The sequence below is a fragment of the Heteronotia binoei genome, chromosome 1 (assembly GCF_032191835.1).
Source record: "Heteronotia binoei isolate CCM8104 ecotype False Entrance Well chromosome 1, APGP_CSIRO_Hbin_v1, whole genome shotgun sequence".
In the NCBI taxonomy this organism is placed as follows: domain Eukaryota; kingdom Metazoa; phylum Chordata; class Lepidosauria; order Squamata; family Gekkonidae; genus Heteronotia; species Heteronotia binoei.
In genome coordinates this window covers 135,010,530-135,025,975 of record NC_083223.1, presented here as the reverse complement: position 1 = coordinate 135,025,975, position 15,446 = coordinate 135,010,530, and the positions used below count along the sequence as shown (strand labels likewise).

Sequence of the window (15,446 nt, the reverse complement as noted above, 5' to 3'; positions counted from 1 at the left end):
ACAGCTTTCTCTCCTGGGGGACTCCCCTCCACACACGATGGTACAAGGCAGCAGACTGTGCTGTTACCGTACCGCAGCCGCCTATGTGAGGGGACAAGTAGGGGAATCTGGGACGACTGAAGCCCCTCGCATCACGCCTGCCCAATGGGCACATCATATTCCCAAAATAAACGATACTACGTTCGGATCATTCGGAATCGCGCACATTTGGTGTAACAGCTCCTGGCAGTAGCTGCCTCTCAGATCCCCCAACCACATCCCCCCTCCCCAACAAATCCCGATGCGCTGTAGCTCGGCCAGGAGGTTTCCCTTTCCCACCCCACAGCCAGGCAGCCTCTGCCACGCACAACTCACCTGTATGCGAAAGCCCACAGCCCACCGAAACACGTGGTCGGGCGCCTGGCCACTCAGAGGCAGGGGCCCCCTCCCCAAAAACCCTACCCGCCGCCTGGCAGCTCTCCTCTCCCTTTCCCTTCCAAAAGACTCCGCTCCGCATCCTAAGAGCTGCATGACGGGATCCTCGCCCCCTCCTCAGATCTCCCGGCCTTTGCTGCCCAGTCTCCTCTTCGGAATCTCCCCGGGGAGGAGGGAGGCGGGAGGGGGGGCTCGGAGTGAGTCACGCTTGGGAGAAGCGGGGGAACTCCAGCTGCTCTGCCAGGGCCAAGGCAGCTGGCGAGGCGCATGCGCATCCGGAGCTTTCGCTCTCCGTCCGCCCGCCCTCTCCCCTTCCCTCCCTCCCTCTCTCTCTCCCTGCCGGCTGGGTGCTGAAGTTGAGCGGATGGCATCAAAGCAGCTCCGTTAGAGACCAGCTGCACCAGCCTTTCCCTGGGATCGTTCAGTGCCAAGCACACCCATCCAGGCGGGGGTGGGTAAGACATTCCAATTTTTCCCCCTTTCAACCTCAGCCTTGGACAGTCAGTGGCACCAAAATGTCGGCTTTAGAGACCGATGCCTGGCAATATAGAGATCCATATAGGAGCAGATGAGCGAGGGGAGGGCAGCGCAACGGCAGAGCCGCTCGGAAGAGGGGAGGGTGCCTTGCCTCTGCCGGCGCGGGTGAGCCAGGGAGCGTCGAAGGTGGCGAGCGACCGATGGGGCTGGTGGCGACTGACAGAGGTGCGCCTCTCTCTCTCTCTCGGGGCGGGGGGGGGGGGAAGAGAGAGAGAGAGATGTTGTTTCTTTCCAGTGATGCAGAAAGGGGTGGGGAGAGGGAGGCTCGGAGCGGTGTCTTCCCCGAGGACCCACTGCACGCACTGGGTCTCCCGGGCTGTTGCTCCGCAGCAAGGTGCTCCCGAGCTCGGGAACCAAGAATTTGGAAACTGAACGAGTCAAGAAAGCAGGATCTGGTTGGGGAGGGAGAGGAAGGGTTCGTTTAAACGGAGGAGGGAGCATGTGAGACTGGACCAATGCCGATTTGCAGGTGCGAAAAAAGGTTTTCATGCCCTCGACTTTCTTCACTGGGTTTATTCCCAGAAGGAAAGAAAGCCAGGGCTGTCACCTCCCACCACCAGCTTCATTGTATCCTACAGGGTAAACGTCTTCCCCCTTTCTTCTGTCTCTCCCCTCCAGATCACTGTTTTCTTCTTGGCCTCTTCAAGAAATTAGATTTAAAAAAAACCAAAGCCTCTTAATAGAATCATGTCGTGCATTTTAGAGGAAAACGGGGGAAGAAAGGAAGAGAAACACCCGCTGAATTGATAGTAGCTGCTTTGGTGTGAAGGGAACGCTGTATGTGTGTTGGGTGGGTGGGCTTACAGTCTCCTTGTCATTCCGGGGGATGACCAAAGATGTATTGCCTTTCTATTCTGGCCAGAGCTTCTCTTGCGAGTGCCCATCTTCTCCAGTTATTCTGCAGCATCAGCAAGGTGTTCGGACTTGGTTGGATTCTTCTTCCCATTGCGTTCTTTCTGTGGAAATGTCAGAGGACTTAAGGTTGGAGGCAAGGCAGGCAGAAGCCCACACTCACACACACAGATTGTAAACGGGGATTGGGGGTGGGGAGGGGAGGGAAGATCTGGCAGCTGGAGAGGAGGTTGTAGGACCTCTACCATTTTGCCAGGGCAAAGCAGAAAGCAGAGCTCCCTAGGCAGTTGTAGAGTAAAAATCTGCCTGTCTTTCAGTGAGTGAAATTGTAAGCTTTCTCTGGAAGTGCCTATCAGAATTGCTGACTCCATCTATTGGGGGCTGCTTGTGTAAAGGGGAGCAACATAGCAAATTTTAATATATAGGATGTTCCTTTCAGAGCCCTCTTCCATCTTTCTCTCCTGGAAGTATCAGATCAGATGGACCCTTACTCGCTTCTACTTACATCTGTTTACTCTTATGGTTCCTCCCCCACACCTTCTCCTGATCTATAAGGCACTTTGTGCTATAAGGGGGCCTTGGTCAGGTCTGCTACTTTGATGCAAACTATTTAAAATTAGCAAACAGCAAGAATCCAGTAGAACCTTCAAGGCTAACAAAATATATGTCAGGGTGTGAGTTTCTGTGAGTCACTGCTCATTTCTTCAGATACAGCTAGAATGGGTGTCCATCTGTCCTATGTACTGGAAAACAGAGTGACTTCAGATGGCAAATTTAAAACTAGAATTAAATCATGTGACAGGTCTTTCTCTCTGTATATAACTTTTTAAAATTAAATGTCACTGTGATCTGAAGAATTACAAAATGACAGTTACTTAAATTTACATTAGGACAATGTCTTAAATTCAAGAACCTAACCCCTCCTGCATTTATTTTAGGGTGTTTTTTTTTAAAAAAAAAACCAACAAAACCAAATACATGTATATTGTGATGTGTCACTCATGCCATGTACAGTAACATGGAGTTTATCAGAATATCATTGTGGGGTTATCTTATAGCATTCACAGTTGCCTGTGGTTTGTGTTGCTTCTACTTCCAGCTTAGTTTTCTTATCACACAGTTCTCTGCCAGAGGGGTGTACTGGATCTCCTTCCTCTCCTATGGTTACTTTCTGAAAAGAATTGTGTTAGAACTTAAACCTGCCTGGATGTATGTCCTAATTAGCCCTAAGTCTTGCCTCAGAGACATAGGCAGGCAGTAATATTTGTGGTGATTAAAATGTGTGTCTCTTGTATGTTTAGACACACTCTTGTCTTATATGTTCCAGGGATACACCTTGTCCTTAAAAACAGGTTCTATGTATGTTAAATAATGCAATTTCAATCCATTTCAGTGATTGTTTGCAGTTTCAATCCACTTCAGTGACTGTTTGCAAGTGGTTTTACCATTTCACACAGTAAAATCCAGTTGCAAAGTGCATTGAAAGTGGATTGAAAGTATGTTATTTAGTGTGCGGAGAAGCACTTTACATGTAGCCCCCTTCACTCAGAATACCATGAGGTAAGGTGATATGAAAATTCGGGTAAACTGATGCCGTCTTTTGGTAGCCTCAGGATCTTCTTGAGTTCATCCTGTCATCTCAGGTCTGTCACATTTAAATGTGTGGATTGCCTTTTTAGTATCTGTCTGCCTTATGGCCATTCTAGATGGCTCCCTCCAGTCACTGCTAGAATTCAGGTGAAAAGAGCTAAGGGATATATCAGCACAACTGTGAAATGGTTTTCCTCAAAAAAGCTTTTGGAACTTTTTGCTCACTGATAATTGGGCAAGAAAGAGACAGAGAGAAGCAAGCGGCATGTTTCAAGCAACAGGGAAGAGAAAAGTCTAAACTGTTACAAATGTATGGGCATTCCAGGAACAGTCTCCCCACTGCAGTGAAGCTTCCCTTCTCTTGCTTCAGCTTGCTGACCTAGATGCCTGCCTTCTAGAAGACCTTAGCTTTTCAAAGCAATTCAGCATTCTGAGAGGTTTAATCACAGAATGAGCGTAGAGATGCAAAATTTTCAAAAATGCTTAAGCTACAGAGGAGGGAATGCTTTTCCCCATTATATCTTTTTCTTTAAGGCACAAAACTTCATTTTAAAATGAAGCAATACTTAATTTTCTATTAAACCCAATGTACAGCATAAATGCATCATTTATAATTTATAACATTTATAACTTAGTTGGCATATCTAAGGAACTACAAAGTATTACTGGCTTTGTTGTCTACAAGAAAAATCGCAAACATACCCAATATGTCTGAAAGCTGCAAACTGTCACACTTCATGCCACCTTAGCATCTGTATCTTAATTTTTGCCATTTGAGAGATAGGGGGAAAAAAAATAAAAGTTGAGAAACATCCTCCTATAATCACAGTATGTGGGACTACTTGTATATTTAACATTGAAAATACCAAACTCTATGATGACATATTGTTGGGGATAATTGTTATTTAATGCTGTAGATTGTTTTGTGTAAAAATATCCTTAACTACACATTGAGTAAAATCTTACCTTTGGATGTTATTTAATATCTATATGCACCCTCTCACCCAGCTAATTTGGGAGTTTGGGCTTGGGTGTCCCCAATATGGAGATGAACCTAGCTGTATCTGTTGATGAATGGCCAGCTGGATGCAGCCCCAGACACTCTGGACCAGGTGCTGAAGGTTCTGGCTGGATGGTTGCAGCAGAGTTGGCTGAAATTAAATCCATCAAAGATGGAGAGCCTGTACCTGAGCCATGGGGGGTTAGATGCAGGAATTCAGTTCCCGGCCCTGGGTGGAATGCCACTGATGCCAGCACCCAAGGTTTGGAGTCTAGCCTCTCTAATGATGGAGGTCCAGGTCACAGCAGTTGTCAATCAGCCTTTTTTCACCTCTGCCAGGTTCAACAACTAGTCCCCTACCTTCAGGGCTAGTGCCAGGATTTCTGGTGCCCTAGGTGGCACAGGTGAGTGCAGCAGCAGCAGGCAGCACAGAACTGAGCACCTCAGAGTGCACTCGCTGCCACGCTGCCCCCACTCAACCTTCCTGGGTCTGTGCTTTCACCGAAGCTGAGCAGTGTTGGTGGAGCAGCACATGCACTTGGAGGCACTTGAAGCCTGGCTCTGAGCACTTCCGAGCACACCTGCCACCATGCTGCCCCCCCTTACAGGTAGGCAGCGAAGTGGAGAAGGGCGGCAGAGAGGCAGGCAGCAAGGGCAAGCACAGAAGCAGCAGGGAAGGGGCACCGGGGTGGTGGGGCATGCTCAGGGATAGGGAGGGGGTGCCCACCAGCCACACCTAAGGCCAGGTAGTGCCCTAGGCGGTTGCCTACCTGGCCTACTGGGACACACCAGCTCTGCCTACCTTTCCACTTGTGACTTGGCTACAGTGGCCACGTGATGATCACTTCTAGATTAGGCTATTGTAACTCACTCTATGTGAGTCTCCCCTTGTACCTGATCCAGAAGCTGCAGCTAGTGCGGAATGCAGAAACGCATCTGCTATCTATGATGCTTTTCCCAGGCACACATTCAGCACTGGCTGCCAATAGAGTTTGATGTCCATTTCAAGGTCTTGGTTCTAACTTTTAAGGCCCTGAGCAGCCAGGGACTGACATACCTGTGGGGCTACCTCTCTCCCTATGTACTCTAAAGGGCCCTACAAGCAGCCGATCAACATCTACTGGTAATCCCTGGCCCAAAAGATATCTATTTAGCTTCAACTAGAGCCAAGGCATTTTTGAACCTGGCACCGTCCTGGAGGAATGAGCTCCCACTAGAGACCAGGGCCCTGTGGGATCTTGTACAATTCTGCAGGTCCTGCCAAACAGAGCTATTCTGCTAGGCTTTTAGTTGAGGCAGCGGATGTCCAATACTATCAGACCCTCCTGTTCAAACTGCTTGCCAAGTTGCTTTCCAACTGTTGTTGGCAAGGAGTCATAAAATTTGGGAACCCATGGATCAGGCTATGTCCAATAGAATCTGAAACAGAACCAAAACAGAATGCCATCTTTATTGTTGTTCTTATTATTTTAATTGATGTTTTAAAATTTTAAATGTGGTTATTGTTATCGTTTTTTATGTTGTAACCAGTGTTCCCTCTAAGCTGAGTTAACGTGAGCTAGCTCACAGATTTTTAGCCTCCATCTCACACATTTTTATCTTAACTCAGGAAGGATGACCCCAGAGCACACTAATTTGTGCAGTCACTCACAACTTTCATGCCAGTAGATCACAAAGTAGAATTTTTGCTCACAAGACTCTGCAGCTTAGAGGGAACATTGATTGTAACCCAAAACAGAATGCCATCTTTATTGCTATTATTTTAATCGATGTTTTAAAATTTTAAATGTGGTTATTGTTATAGTTTTTTATGTTGTAACCCACCATGAGCCCATTTGCAGGGCAGGCGGGCTAGAAATCAAATTAATAAAATAAAAATAAAACAATCTCATTTATTCCAAAAGTGAAATAATATTTCATAAGATTTTTTTTGTGCTCCTCCAAATTTCCCAAAACTGAACAGATGTCTCAAACTTTTTCATACCTTACAATTGGAATGAATAATTCACCCATTTCAAAAAAAGAAAATAGTTTACAAGATTTTTATTTCCCAATTTTTCATCAGAAAAACTGGGGGGACGTCCTTAAGGGGAGGGGGAGAAACCATTCTCAGTTCATGGCACAGATCAGGCCATCCCTGCAGGGACTTAGGGTTGCCAGCTCTGGCATGGGAAATCACTGGAGATTCGGGGGTAGAATCTGGAGAAGGCAAAATTTGGAGCGGGGAGGGAGCTCAACAGGTATATGATTCCATAAGGTCTATCCTTCAAAGGTGCTGTTCCTCTATGGGTACTGATTTCTGTTACTTGGAGAACAGTTGTAATTCTGGAAGATCTCCAGTCACCATCTGAAGGTTGGCAGCCATATACAGGATTAGTCTCAGAGGACTTGTTCCATGCTATCCAGGCCCCAAAAGGCCCCAAAAGAAGAACTGCATACATAGGATCTACAAAACCTGGCATCTCCAGTTTAAAAGGATCGAGCAGCAGGTGACATGAAATAGACAGTACTGACCTTGATGGACTGTCTAAGGCAGTTTCATGTATGTTCATGTGAGACTTCTTGCAGAAAGATAGGATTTGGCAATAGCCACCAAATCAAGCATCTGGAAAGTCTCAGCTTTTATTTCAAGAGCATTTCTCCCCGTAAGGATTTGAAGATACATTTGTGAAAGTATGTTCTGGGATCGCAGAAGATAACAGAGAGAGGTGGGGTTTCAGTGATCTTTGTAGTTCTTATATCTCCCCACAATTGCAAAAACAGAATCAATAACAACATATATAAATATAGATTATACAGATTGCAGAATCCAGCTGTGTGTTAGTATGAAATCTAAGCTTGCTTGACACAGAATTCTAATCCCCCCCCCCTAAATATACAGTAAATACTGCCTTTGTTAAATCTCTTATATTGAGAAGTAGGGAACAGGGTTTCCAGTGCTGGGTTCAGAAATCCTTTGAGATCTGGGGGTGAAACCTGGGAAGGTGGAGTTTGGGGAGCAACAGGAACTCAGTGGAGTACAATGCCCTAGAGTCCACCCTCCAGAGCAGGGGAACTGATCTTCAGGGGAACTGATCTCTGTTGTCTGCAGATTAGTTGTAATTCTGGGAGATCACCATGCCCGCCTGGAAGTTGGCAAACCTAGCAGGAAAACATGGTGTTCAGTCCATAGCAGTTTTCAGCCTTTTCCTTTGATTCTTTTAATTTATCATAGCACTGAGTAGTTTGTACCATGAAAGCTACAGTAACTTGCTTTGCAAGCAGGAACACCAGCCCCCGAGTGGGACCTGGAGATCTCCCAGAATTATAGCTCATCGCCAGAATACGGAGATCAGTTCCTCTGGAGAAAATGGATACTATGGAGGATGGACTCCATGATATTGTACCTTACCAAGGTCCCTATGCTCTCTAGGCTCCATCCCCAAATCTCTAAAAGTTCCCCAGCCTGGATCTGTCAACCCTATCCCACATCCCCCACCAGTGGCCAGGGTAGGGTTGCCAACCTCCAAGTGGTGCCTGAAGATCTCCTGCTATTACAGCTGACAGGGTTGCCAGACCCCCTAGTGGAGGCCGTGGTCCTCCACCACCAGGCCCTACCCCCAGCCACCAATCAGCTGACTGGTGTGGGAAAGAAGAAGACCTAGGCCTCATTGCCAGAATTGCACAGGAAGTGCTGCTATGCACCAGTGACAGTCAAGCAAGATTTTTTTGGTATTTGGCCAAAAAAATCTATGGTAGAAGCAGTTTTACCATAGAATTTTTGCCCAAATACCTAGTCACCTGGACATCACTGATGTGATGGCATCACTTCCTGTGCAATGCTGGGCCTTTCTCTTTCTTCAGGTATTGGTCAACCCAGAGCTGACAGCCCTGGGATTGGGGGACCTGGCAACCCTATTTGCAAGTGGGTTAGAGATTCAGGCAAATGCCTCAAAGCCTCTAAAGAAAAGTGGTACATGATTATATTGCTGATGTGGCTTAGGGATGTCAGACTTCTGCTAGGGTTGCCAGATCCCCCTAGCAATCAGCAGGGGCTGGAGGGACTTGCCAGCAGCAGGGGAAGGCCTCACCACAAGCATGTAGATAAGAGAACTATGAAAATTGTCTATCAATATGGCAACCTAAATGAGACTTTTTAAAAACTCCTCTCTTTGCTGCATAGTGAGTTGTCAGGTACTACAAGGTTAGTGGTAGGAATACATATCAAGGCTGAAAAATTTAGGCACCAGGAAGATTTTCATAGCAGCTATATAGAAGGGAAAAAACTGTTTTTCTGATTTTTGCAGCCATGCAGAAGTAAATAGTTTAATGGCACCAGTAGGCTCCCCAGCCCCCAGGTTCCAGTGGGAGATTCACCAGTTTTGCAGGCTCCTCCCTACCACCAGCCAGCCATCCCCAGCAGCCACCCTGTGCCTTTAAATCTGTGCAGACTTAAAAGAAGCCTGCAAACCGCCTGTGTTTTAGACTGTGTGTGTGCACCTTTAAATCTGAACAAGAGAATTGATTTGGAGATTAGACTAGATGACCCTGGGGATCCTTTCCAACTCTATGATTCTATGAAAGCTAAATGGGTGAGGCAAGAAAGGAAAGCCATGTGGGTCTTCCCAGTGAGCATTTTCCTGTTAGTCCAAAGAAGTTGGTTGAAATACAGCAGATAGTTACATTCAGCAACACCTGTGAGTAAATTGCCCTAGTGAGATCACAAAACTGTGTGAGTGCTAAATGTATTTATTTATTTTTTCACTTTGTGAGAGTGTGTGTGCATGTTCATTTTCATTTAGTGGAAGTGCAACTGCTGGAGCACAAGGAAATGAAGACTGTATTCAGGAGAACTGCACTGCTGTATTTTTATTTATTTATTTTAGGGAATGGGAAAGTCTCCTGACTCCACCCCCAATAACCCCAGATACTTTCTCAATTGGATCTGGTAACCCTGGGCACCAGTGACTTGGATTTTTGCACTTGGGCTCATGAGTAATGTTTGGTTTGGAATATGGTTGCCAGGTCTGGGTTGGAAAATACCTGGAGAATTTGGGACTGGATCCAGGAGAGGGTAGGATTTGGGGTGGGGAGGGGCCTCAGCATGGTACAATGCCATAAAGTCCACCCTTCAAAGCAGTGATTTTATCCAGCATAACTGATTTTAGTCATCTGGAGATTAATTGTAAAAGTGGGAGACCTCCAGCTGCCACCTTGGCAACCCTACTAGGCCCCACCTTGAGTTTGCTAACCCTAAGTGTAACTGGCTAATTCATAAGGCCATAAAATATGCTATGCAGAAAGTACTTAATTCATATCGCTGTATTAAAGCTCAGTTGATGCCAGTAACATAATCTAAACAATGGAAATACACCAGTATATTTCCTTATTTGCTTTCTGCCTTCCATCAACCTTAGTCCACCAGAAAGACTCTGAACCAGAAAGACAAATAAGAATTCAGAACAAATATTTTAACCTGTCTTAAAAGGGAGAACTTCTGCTTGAGCTTTGATGGAGCCTGCCCTGAGATCTCTGGTATGGTACTAAACTTTCAGAGAGGTAGCACCTCAGTATCCCAATGCTTTCTTCTTAACTGGGCAAGCTTTATAATTTTTTTTAAAAAGAAACTCACTGAAGGTTTATGAACAGCACCTTTCATACAGGTGAATAGACTGTGCACAGGCTAGTTAATCACGGCTCCTGTTTCCTGCCACTGCTCTGAGCAGCAATGGGAGAATTTATTTTTAAAAAGTCAGTCATGCTAATAGTATGATACCACTTCTGGAGAAAATTGGTGTCAAATCTCTCTAGGAGTTACTGGAAATTTTAAGGTTTTACCATAGAATTTTACCATAGAGTTTCCTAGAGAGGCATGACATCGGTTCTGGGTTTTCTCCAGAAGAAATGGCATGCTGGCACTCTAAATAAAGCATGAAGTGTTGCCTTGTCTACTAATATTTATCCTGCACTTTTTCTGAAGTGTCATATACAGGTTTTCAAAAAATGTTCACAATCCTGTACATTAGTATTAATATTCTTCTTGTATAGCAAATGGGGCACAAAGACTAAGAGACAGTAGCTTTTTGAAAACCACCAAAGAAAATTGTGATAATCAAGCACCACTACATACTCTCTGAATCACTGTGTAATAGGGCTGCCAAGCCCCTGGGCTGGGTGGGGGTTCTCCCACCCTGGAGGTTCCCAACCTGCCCACATTGGGCCAGCAGGGGGAACTTCCCCTGACATCGCTGGTGTGATGATGTCACCCACAAGTGACGTCATTGCGCCGGCAAAGTCGTGCACAAGCTGCTCTAGCCTTTTATGGGGAAACTCTATGGTTTTCCCAGATGCTTTAGCCATTTGGGAGGGGAAACTCTATGGTACAATAGGTACCATAGAGTTTTCCCCTCCCAAATGGCTAGAGCATCTGGGAAAACCATAGAGTTTCCCCATAAAAGCCTAGAGTGGCTGGCATATGACATCGCCAGCGTGATAGTGTCACACCGCATGTGCAAAGCGCACACAAGCCTTGCGGGACCTTAACCAGTTCCGCTGGACCTGTAAGACCGTCCTCTTCCAGCTGGCTTTTTAATGTGGAAGTAGTATTCCATCTCTATGCAAGCTATGTTATATGTGTAGCACCAAATTGATCTGTGTTTTAAATTTGTTTTATTGATGTTCTGTTTTTATGTTTTAATGGGGTAATTTGTTTCTTTATTATTTGATTACTGGAAATATTGTATTTATATTATGTTATGTAAGCCGCCCTGAGCCTGTTTCAGCGGGAAGGGTGGGATACATATTAAAAATTATTATTATTATTACAAAACAAGTCCCCTGCCAGAGGCTGCGGGGGACTTGGCAACCCTACTGCGTTAACACTAGCTCTTCATATCTTTAGTACTGAGATGTGATCCTTAGGATGGGACCTGACAGTTCTCATTAATTTTGGATACTGGATATTTCAAAGAAGTTGGGATAACTGCCTCAGCCCGCATTTGTCTCTCCACCAGTCTGGGGATCTGCTCTAAAAAAAATAGATCTCATTTCAAAAGCTTCATGCTCCTCCTCCCCCCACCCCCACTGCCAAATTAATTATGTGCTCATTTTTCATTATTTTATTCACTTCGTTCTATTCATTTCTGGCTGTAACTTGTTTGTTCCCCTTCTCATTTAGATGAAATTCCATGAGATTGTACCCATCACACAAAAAATTGTCTTTGCCAGATCTATAATCAACTAAAATAAAGAGTTCTGTAATCAACTAAAGTAAAGACCTGATGTTAAAGCATCTAGAAAGCTACCTATATAACTGCCATGATATTTGGTGAGACACATGTATCCCAAAGGAGATCTGCATATGACAGAGGTTGTAGTACAAAATGAGCAGAGACAAGACAAAGTTACATAGCAGGCAAAGGCTTGCATTTGTCAACACAATGCAAAAACATAGAGTTACAAAGGGACCAAAGAGGTATTTTGCTTATCTCCTCAAAAAGACTGAAAGCGATAGAGACGGGTCTTAGAGAGAGATGCTATGCTTGAACCCCCAAGAGAATGTTAATTAACCTACTTCTTTACTCATCAAGCTTTCTTTCTCAGACACAGAGAACCACCCTGCTATTTATTGATTTGTTTGTTTATTTCATTTTATCTTTACTACCATGCAGAGGCAGGCAATGGCAAACCCACCTCTGTTAGCCTCATGCATTGAAAACTCTACAGGGTGGCCCTAGATCAGCTGCAACTTGAAAGCACTTTTCACCACTGTCATTTGCTTTGATAGAAATGGAAGTATTTATTACCACCATGCTCATAAACTCTAACACCGATTAATATAAATCATAATGCATTTAAAGCGCAGAGGGAAATCACCCTTTTACCACTTTCATAGATTTTTAGGAAGTATTAACACATACCCACTTCTTTTCTGTGCTTTGGTATGTTTAATTGTTCGGCCAAGGTAGGGATGAGAAGGAAAGGAGGAGTGAACAGTAGAATTAGAAGGCGGGAGAAGAGATAAATGAAGACATACCATGTTGGCATAAAATGGCCAATATTTTAATGCCCCTGAATAGATCTATGATGCAGCCTAATTTAGAATTCTGCATACAGTTCTGGTCACCGTATCTCAAATATCTCAATTTTACAAAAGACTCTGGGGTTTAGACATCGAATCTAATGTCAGTATGCTGGGACGATACCAGTGCATCTGTCTTAACCCTTCCAAATGCTCCCAGGGTGGCGCCTGAGGAAGAAAGGGTTTGGGGAGGTGAGGGACTTCAGTGACATAGAATGCCATAGAATCCACCTTTCAAAGAAGCCATTTTCTCCAAGTTAACTAATCTCTGTTGCTGGAGATCAGTTGTAATCCCAGGAGATCTCCAGCTACCATCTGGAGACTGGTAACCCTAATTCACTCCTAAAAAGCATGGGAACAGAACCAACAGGTCAGTGGTTCTGGCTGTTGGCTCTGCCTTCCTTGTGCACCTAGTAGCTGGCAGAATTGTACTTAAAGTAAGAACATAAAAGGAGCAATGTTGGATCAGGCCATTGCCCCATCCAGTCCAACACTCTGTCACACAGTGGCAAAAAACCCAGGTGCCATCAGGAGGTCCACCAGTGGGTCCAGGACAATAGAAGCCCTCCCACTGTGGCCCCCCCAAGCACCAAGAATACAGAGCATCACTGCCCCAGACAGAGAGTTCCATCAATACACTGCGGCTAATAGCCACTGATGGATCTCCGCTCCATATGTTTATCCAATCCGCTCTTGAAGCCATCTATGCTTGCAGCTGCCACCACCTCCCATGGCAGTGAATTCCATGTGTTAATCACCCTTTGGGTGAAGAAGTACTTCCCTTTTCCATTCTAACCTGACTGCTCAGCAATTTCATTTAGTGTCCAGAAGTTCTTGTATTGTGAGAAAGGGAGAAAAGTACTTCTTTCTCTACCTTTTCTATCCCATGCATAATCTTGTAAACCTCTGTCATGTCATCCCTCAGTTGAAGAGCCCCAAGTGTTTTAACCTTTCTTTATAGGGGAAGTGTTCCAACCCTTTAATCATTCTAGTTGCCCTTTTCTGCACTTTTTCCAATGCTATAATATCCTTTTTGAGGTGCGGTGACCAGAATTGTACATAGTACTCCAAATGAGGCCACACCATCGATTTATACAGGGGCATTATGATACTGGCTGATTTGTTTTCAATTCCCTTCCTAATGATAATAATAATAATAATAATAAAATTTTATTTATACCCCGCCCTCCCCGCCGGGGCAGGCTCAGGGCGGCTTACAGGGTGTGGCAAGCCATGTTGAACAATAAAACAATTATACATTTCTATACCATTTAAAATTTACCATTAAGTTTACATAATATAAAAGTCTAAAATCAATCTAAAATAATCTCATCTTATTGCTATCTCAATTATTGATGTTAGTAATGGCATGGTGTTTATTTCAGGTTCCATCTTGGAAGGCTAGCCGGAAGAGGGCGGTTTTGCACGCCCTACGTAATTGGCTAATGTCCCGTAGGGCCCGCACCTCTTCCGGCAGCTGGTTCCACCACTGGGGTGCTTTTATAGAGAAGGCCTGTTCTCTGGTTATTTTTAGTTTGGCCTCCTTTGGCCCAGGTACTTCCAGAAGGTTTTGTGAGCTGGATCGCAGTGCTCTCTGGGGAACATATGGAGAGAGGCGGTCCCTAGGGTAAACAGGTCCTCGGCCATATAGGGCTTTAAAGGTAATAACCAGCACCTTGTAACGAACTCGGTAAATAACTGGCAGCCAATGCAGCTCCTGCAGCCCAGCCCACACATGTTCCCACCGAGATAGGCCCAATAGCAGTCTGGCTGCTGCATTCTGCACTAGCTGCAGTTTCCGGGTTCGGCACAGGGGCAGCCCCATGTAGAGGGCATTACAGTAGTCTAGCCTCGAGGTGACCGTTGCATGGATCACTGTTGCCAGGTCATTGCGCTCCAGGAAGGGAGCCAACTGCCTCGCCCGCCTAAGGTGGAAAAAGGCGGATTTGGCAGTGGCTGCTATCTGGGCCTCCATTGTCAAGGAAGACTCCAGTAGCACTCCCAAGCTCCTGACCCTGCGCACTGGTATCAGTGACGCACCGTCAAAAGCTGGAAGGGAGATCCCTCCCTCCGGACCACCACGCCCTAGACAAAGGACCTCTGTCTTTGCTGGATTCAGTTTCAGCCCACTCGACCTGATCCAGTCTGCCACGGCTTGCAGCGCCCGGTCCAGATTTATAGGAACATCGGCAGCCCGGCCGTCCATCAATAGATAGAGCTGGGTGTCATCCACGTACTGGTGACAACCCAGCCCATATCTCTGGGCAATCTGGGCAAGGGGGCGCATGTAGATGTTAAATAACATCGGGGAGAGAACTGCTCCCTGAGGCACCTCACAGTTGAGTGAGTGTCTCTGGGACAGCTCCCCCCCAATTGCCACCCTTTGTCCCCGACCCTCCAGGAAAGAGGAAAGCCATTACAAGGCTAGCCCCTGAATCCCTGCGTCGGCGAGGCGGTGGGCCAGCAGCCGGTGGTTGACCATATCGAACGCGGCCGAAAGGTCTAACAACAGCAATACTGCCACACCGCCTCGGTCCAGGTGTCGCCGGAGATCATCCATGAGGGCGACCAGAACAGTCTCTGTCCCATGGCCCGGGCAGAAGCCGGACTGGAATGGATCCAAAGTGGAAGCATCAGCCAGGAAGCTCTGTAACTGCAACGCCACAGCCCTCTCTATAACCTTGCCCAAAAAGGGCAAGTTAGAGACTGGCCGGTAATGAGCCAATTCGGCTGGGTCTGATGTAGCTTTTTTCAGGAGGGGGCGGACCACTGCCTCTTTCAGAGGGGTTGGAAAAGAACTGAGATGTCCCGTATAGGACATCTCAGCTCCTCCTGGCAAGTTGTTGGGCGTGCAGTAGAGAGGATCCTGTCAACTTCCTCTACGTCGAGCGGGTCGAAACGGTCCAGGATCAAACCAGAAGACAGGCACGGAGCCTCAAGTTCACATACTGTATCTAATATGGCAGGGCAGTCACGGCGGAGCGACTGGACTTT

The 15,446-nt window shown here is 46.0% G+C and overlaps 1 protein-coding gene across 4 annotated transcripts in view; it reads left to right on the top strand.

Moving 5' to 3' along the window:
- Positions 1-733: 733 nt before the first annotated feature.
- Positions 734-15,446, top strand: part of RGS17 (regulator of G protein signaling 17) — a 161,648-nt gene continuing 146,935 nt past the window's right edge. For 2 of the 4 annotated variants that reach the window (XM_060241007.1, XM_060240997.1), the window contains exon 1: positions 743-865. The gene's annotated coding sequence lies outside the window, so the exon portion shown is untranslated. Of the gene's footprint in view, positions 870-15,446 lie in introns of all 4 variants that reach the window. The other 2 variants (XM_060241016.1, XM_060240991.1) reach the window with 2 other exon arrangements.